The sequence below is a fragment of the Borostomias antarcticus genome (assembly GCF_949987555.1).
Source record: "Borostomias antarcticus genome assembly, chromosome: 18".
Classification (NCBI taxonomy): domain Eukaryota; kingdom Metazoa; phylum Chordata; class Actinopteri; order Stomiiformes; family Stomiidae; genus Borostomias; species Borostomias antarcticus.
In genome coordinates, this window is record NC_140251.1 from 392,590 (window position 1) to 399,134 (window position 6,545).

The following is a 6,545-nucleotide window of genomic DNA, read 5'->3' on the forward strand; positions in this document are numbered from 1 at the left end:
GTCCATATCAACCATGACTTTGCATACCACATCCTCCCTATGGGGACATGGGTGTTACACAGTATCTTCCTCTAACAATGCACCTTGCATATCACATTACCTCTGGAGATATCGTGGGCATATTAAAATAGGTCTGCAGTGTGGCCAGGTCTGATGAAGTACCTTGGGTGGCAGAGACATCTGTGTTTGACAGGTTCGTAACTTGAGACCCTGAGGGGTTAGCCTATACCTCTTGTTAAGCGCATCGTTGCCTCTGTGTATGAAATGCGCTATATAAATAAAGTTTGACTTGACTAAGCAAAGTTAAAGATCAGCTTTTACTGTCATACATGTTCATGTAATGTGTTCCAGTGATGATGAAAATTATATTTTTTATTGTTATTATTCATAATAACAACAATAATAATAATAAGTCTTAGGAACACTATATAGAGAAAATCAACACAGCCCTGTACGAATATGATCAGGTCCCACCTGTCTCATCTCTGAGTGAGTATGTTCTGAACTATAACAATGAAAAGTCATAAAATGGAATGCGGTTGCCTTTTAATTCATGCGTTCAACTGCAGTACATGCAACAAGGTTTAATGTTTCCCTCATAGCAGGACCCGGAGAGAGGGCCATGCAGAATTCTGCACCTGAAGTAAATAGCTGCCAATGAGGACAGTAACACAGAACACTGCTGTAATAATAGACATGTTGAGACACAAAAATACAAGTCCCATGAGGAGAGACAACACAGTCAGCTCTCCTGTCCCCACTACACGTCCACTCAGGAGTCCATTTTGTCTCCTCATCGCATAGTCTCTCTTGCACAACCGTGAACCTGGTTCTGAATCTCTGTGTCTCTTTTAACATGTGGAAACTGAATTGCCCCTCCGGGATAAATAAATTATTCTGTATCTGTATCTTTTGTATCTATCTGTATCTGTATCTCTCTGTTTTATGAGAGGAGGGGGAGGAGAGCGGAGATGATAATGTTGCCGATGATGATGATGAGGAGGAGACGGAGGGGGAGGGAGACGGCGAGGAGGCGGGGCTGGATGTCTCATCCCCGCAGGGGGAGCTGGGGGCAGTTCTCATCAGCCTCCTCCATGTGGACGATGGCGGAGACGGTGAAGGAGCGGCGCTTGTAGCAGGCTCAGGTCGGGGACGTAGTTGACCTGCAGGGTGTGTGTGGGACTGGGATGTTCTTGGCTGTGGGGGGAGAGGAAGAGAACAGTAGACGGGTCAATAAACCAGCCTCATTTAGATTAGGTACAATAAACCTCATTTGATCCGGTCTGTGTTGTGTGCTGTGTGTGTGTGTGTGTGTGTGTGTGTGTGTGTGTGTGTGTGTGTGTGTGTGTGTGTGTGTGCACGCGCTCTGCTCACCTGTCCGTTCTTGCTGCATAGCTGGCCATGGCAGAGCACGCCCTGGATGATGACGATCTGGACACACACACACACACACACACACACAGAGGGATGCGGTTATAGACCGCGGCGTGGATTAAGTATTACTGTTAAGGACACAGCCCTGCAGTGTGTGTGTGTGCGTGTGAGCTCACCGCTTGCTCCAGGCCGGCCACGTCGGAGGATCTCACGCAGCAACAGTGTGTACTTGACCAGGCGCGAGCGTGGGATGTCCAGGAAGCTCCACAGGTCTGAAGGCGACTCCAGGCAGGCAGTGCTGCTGGCATTTTCCCTGAGCGGAGAGAGGCAGGGGGTCAGACAGTCAGTAGCGCACAGGCTCACTGGGTCAGACAGGGTGACACTGTAACGTTAGCCATTTCTTAGAGATTGTTGTAATATCTAGTCCCATGAGCTCAATAGTACATTGTGTCACAGGGTAACACAGGTACAGTCATTGCTATATAATTTTACCTTAAACGATCACGGCATGTTTCCAGGTTTGGCCTGTTTCCCTCACAGGATGGTCACTTCAGAGTCACTCAGAATAGCCATGGCCTGAAATGAACGGTACAGCACTTCATAAACGTAAATATAGAAATATACTGTACTGTAGTCTAACGTGAGCGTCTAGCCGCGTCTTTGTTTACATAATAAGCTAAGAGTCAAAAGTCAAGCGACAGATGGACAACAATAAATGAGCTAACGTCAGCTGCCAAACGGATCTCTAAACATATCAACTAGCTTTAGCTCACCAACTAGCTTGAGCTCACAGAAGAGTTAGTTAGCTAGTTAGCTAAACATCCAAGTTCAAATGCAAAGTCTCTCCATGTTACAGTATACACTAACTAGCAAGGATATATAATTAGGATTGTCTGTAGGCTATATTTGTAGTAAGCATTACCTGTTTAACTTTTGTTGGGAAGACGGAAATTCGCTTGTTGTGTCCAGCTCATGGATGTATTTGTCCAGCTGGAACGCACGCGGATGACGTCGCACGCAGCGCGGCCGATTACGTCAGTACGTCACGCGCAGCCATCTTGCTAACTAGCTTAGCACACACACACACACACACACACACACACACACGCTCAACGCAATTAACGAAACGTCGATTACGTCAGTAGCCTACGTCACGCGCAGCCATCTTGCTAACTAGCTTAGCACACACACACACACACACACACACACACACGCTCAACGCAATTAACGTAACGTGGCACATTCCACACACTGGAGTAAACGAACAAATGAATGAACGTGTGTGTGCGTCTGTGTGTGTGTGTGTGCGTCTAATTTTGCACTAAGTTCCACATAGACGCACTCACACACACACACACACACACACTCACACGCACACCTTATCTTTGCTAAAGATATATGCAAATCCCAGCGATCTGATTGGCTGATTCCCTAACTTTTTCTTTGCAAGGATAAGGTGTGCGTGTGAGTGTGCGTGTGTGTGTGTGTGCGTGTGTGCGTCTATAGACGCACACACGCACACACACACACACACACACTCACAACATGCCTGCTAAACGTGGCACTTCCCACCCCCCATACAAAAGCACCGTGTGCAAGTGCATACACAAAAACAAGTGTGTGTGTGTGTGTGTGTGTGTGTGTGTGTGTGTACAGTATGCCAGAGTGCATGTGTGTGTACTTGATATGGAAGAGTGTGTGTGTACTTGATATGGAAGCTCTCAATAGCTGATGGTGAGCATCTGTGTGTGTGTGTGTGTGTGTGTGTGTGTGTGTGTGTGTGTGTGTGTGTGTGTGTGACAGGCCACACTAGTACAGTACCTCAGTGCATGTGACCCGGTCACCATGACAACAGAAATCTCTCCAGCATGCTCTTAGAAGAGCAGTGTCACTTTCTCTCTGTGGTGCTGACTGGCCTGGTGACTGACCAACCAACTACTGACTGACTGACTGGCTGACTGACTGACTGACTGGCTGACTGACTGACTGACTGACTGACTGACTGACTGACTGACTGACTGACTGACTGACTGAATGGCTGGCTGGCTGACTGACCGGTGCCAGCGTCTCATGCTTTAACGTTAGAGAGTCATGTCCATGTTGCACAGAGAGAAAAAGGCCATGCAGATCAGATCACAAGCGGCCAGCGCTAAATACAAGTATAAACGAGCACCAAGACGAATAGTGAAGCGTTTACTCAAACCACCTGCCGAGGTGAGACACATGAGACCACATATCTTCATTAGTCTGAACTTGAATGCAGAACTTCTGCATTGATTGAACGTCAATGCAGAAGAATATTTCTCCTTTTTCACCTCATCCTGCACTCTTTTTCAAGTCGCAAATGACTTTGTCCTATCAATCGAAACAGATGGAATAGTCCTATTATGCACAATTTGTTCTTCAAACATCTTCGGTTGCTTTCATGCACACTTTTTTATAATCTGATCGAAGTCAACCCGACTAATTATTGATCTGTTTACATGGAACAGCTGTGCGACACACACAGGCAGGGGTGAGTGAGTTACTATGGTTACTATATGAACACAAGTGGTCAGCTGGACACATTTGGAGACGCATGATAAACACGGTGTAAACGGGAACATGTTTTATGACAGACTGTCCACATGTGATCTGGTTGCCCAAAACGCATTTCAAAAACAAGTTTAAGCCGGGTCAAAGAGTGATACAGAACCATTAGAGAACCAGGGAGAAGAACTCTCAGGACAAAAAAGATTCCAGATATACTTTTTTTTAAATGCAGGTGTGTAAAGTGCTGTTGCAATCCTACATGGCTCTCTGTGGTGACAAAGAGGAACAAGTAAGTAAGTAAGATGGGAAGAAATAAACCAGGCCAGGTCAAGCCTGGCTTATGTGCATGGCTGGCTTGTTTCTGTTCAGGACTGGTAGGACGGAAGCTGGTCACGCCACTGAAATAGCTGTGAATTGAAATGACTTGAAATAATGTCTGATAAATAAAGATAGGTCTTGTCGCCTGGACACCTCAGTTCCAATGCTTCCAATGCTAATCCAGCACAATAAGAGCAGGATAGCCAGTTAGCTCATGAGCTCACAACAACTAGCAGCAGCTTCCATAACATTAATGGTAGCAGTCAGTGATGCAGTAACACTGATGATAACATAAAGTCATCCCCACCGGGAACCCCGGTCTCCTGGGTGGGAGTCCAATGCTCTCACCACTACTCTACTTGTGCAGTGGAGATCGGCGGGTGGGTTTTGGTGTCCTTCTTCCAGTCCCTAGTGTGGGTTGGGGTTAGAATAAGGGTTGGGGTTGGGACAGGATCTGACCTATAAGGCAAGGGGTAAAGGTTGGAGTGAAAGGATGAACATGTGGAGGTTTGGGGTATAGTCCCATAAAGTCATCCCCACCGGGTCTTGAACCCCCGTCTCCCGGGTGGGAGTCCAATGCTTTCACCTCTACTCTACTTGTGCAGTGTAGATCGGCGGGTTGATTTTGGTGTGCTTCTTGATTTTGGTGTGCTGGGACTACTGCCTCTTGTGGTGCCAACAGAGAGATGCAGGCCAACATTGTCCGCAGTAAGGGAGGGAGGGAGGGAGGGAGTGATAACCGGACAAACACTATACTAGGTGTACTGGCTTCCAGACACATGCAAAAGGAGATGAAAGACATAGATGCTATAAAGTTAGAGAGAGGGAGAGAGAGAGGAGAGAGAGAGAGAGAGAGAGGGGGAGAGAGAGAGAGAGAGAGAGAGAGAGGGAGAGACAGACAAGGAGAGAGAGAGAGAGACAGTCAGATGGTAAGAGTTAGAGCAGTGTGTATACTATATACCTCCCAGGGGAGAGTTAGAGCAGTGTGTGTACTATATACCTCCCAGGGGAGAGTTAGAGCAGTGTGTATACTATATACCTCCCAGTATACTATATACCTCCCAGGGGAGAGTTAGAGCAGTGTGTATACTATATACTTCCCAGGGGAGAGTTAGAGCAGTGTGTATACTATATACTTCCCAGTATACTATATACCTCCCAGGGGAGAGTTAGAGCAGTGTGTATACTATATACCTCCCAGGGGAGAGTTAGAGCAGTGTGTATACTATATACCTCCCAGGGGAGAGTTAGAGCAGTGTGTATACTATATACTTCCCAGGGGAGAGTTAGAGCAGTGTGTATACTATATACTTCCCAGGGGAGAGTTAGAGCAGTGTGTATACTATATACCTCCCAGGGGAGAGTTAGAGCAGTGTGTATACTATATACCTCCCAGGGTAGAGTTAGAGCAGTGTGTATACTATATACCTCCCAGGGGAGAGTTAGAGCAGTGTGTATACTATATACTTCCCAGTATACTATATACCTCCCAGGGGAGAGTTAGAGCAGTGTGTATACTATATACTTCCCAGGGGAGAGTTAGAGCAGTGTGTATACTATATACCTCCCAGGGGAGAGTTAGAGCAGTGTGTATACTATATACTTCCCAGTATACTATATACCTCCCAGGGGAGAGTTAGAGCAGTGTGTATACTATATACTTCCCAGGGGAGAGTTAGAGCAGTGTGTATACTATATACTTCCCAGGGGAGAGTTAGAGCAGTGTGTATACTATATACTTCCCAGGGGAGAGTTAGAGCAGTGTGTATACTATATACCTCCCAGGGGAGAGTTAGAGCAGTGTGTATACTATATACCTCCCAGGGGAGAGTTAGAGCAGTGTGTATACTATATACCTCCCAGGGGAGAGTTAGAGCAGTGTGTATACTATATACCTCCCAGGGGAGAGTTAGAGCAGTGTGTATACTATATACCTCCCAGGGGAGAGTTAGAGCAGTGTGTATACTATATACCTCCCAGGGGAGAGTTAGAGCAGTGTGTATACTATATACCTCCCAGGGGAGAGTTAGAGCAGTGTGTATACTATATACTTCCCAGGGGAGAGTTAGAGCAGTGTGTATACTATATACTTCCCAGGGGAGAGTTAGAGCAGTGTGTATACTATATACTTCCCAGGGGAGAGTTAGAGCAGTGTGTATACTATATACTTCCCAGGGGAGAGTTAGAGCAGTGTGTATACTATATACTTCCCAGGGGAGAGTTAGAGCAGTGTGTGTACTATATACTTCCCAGGGGAGAGTTAGAGCAGTGTGTATACTATATACTTCCCAGGGGAGAGTTAGAGCAGTGTGTATACTATA

The 6,545-nt window shown here is 46.4% G+C and overlaps 1 long non-coding RNA gene across 1 annotated transcript; it reads right to left on the reverse strand.

Annotated features, from left to right (window-relative positions):
• Window positions 1–1,550: 1,550 nt before the first annotated feature.
• Window positions 1,551–2,344, reverse strand: LOC311321024. Its single transcript, XR_014630859.1, has 3 exons — window positions 2,297–2,344; window positions 1,867–1,950; window positions 1,551–1,687 (listed from the first exon to the last, which is right to left on the reverse strand). It is a non-coding gene; the product is annotated as an uncharacterized lncRNA (long non-coding RNA).
• Window positions 2,345–6,545: the final 4,201 nt, after the last annotated feature.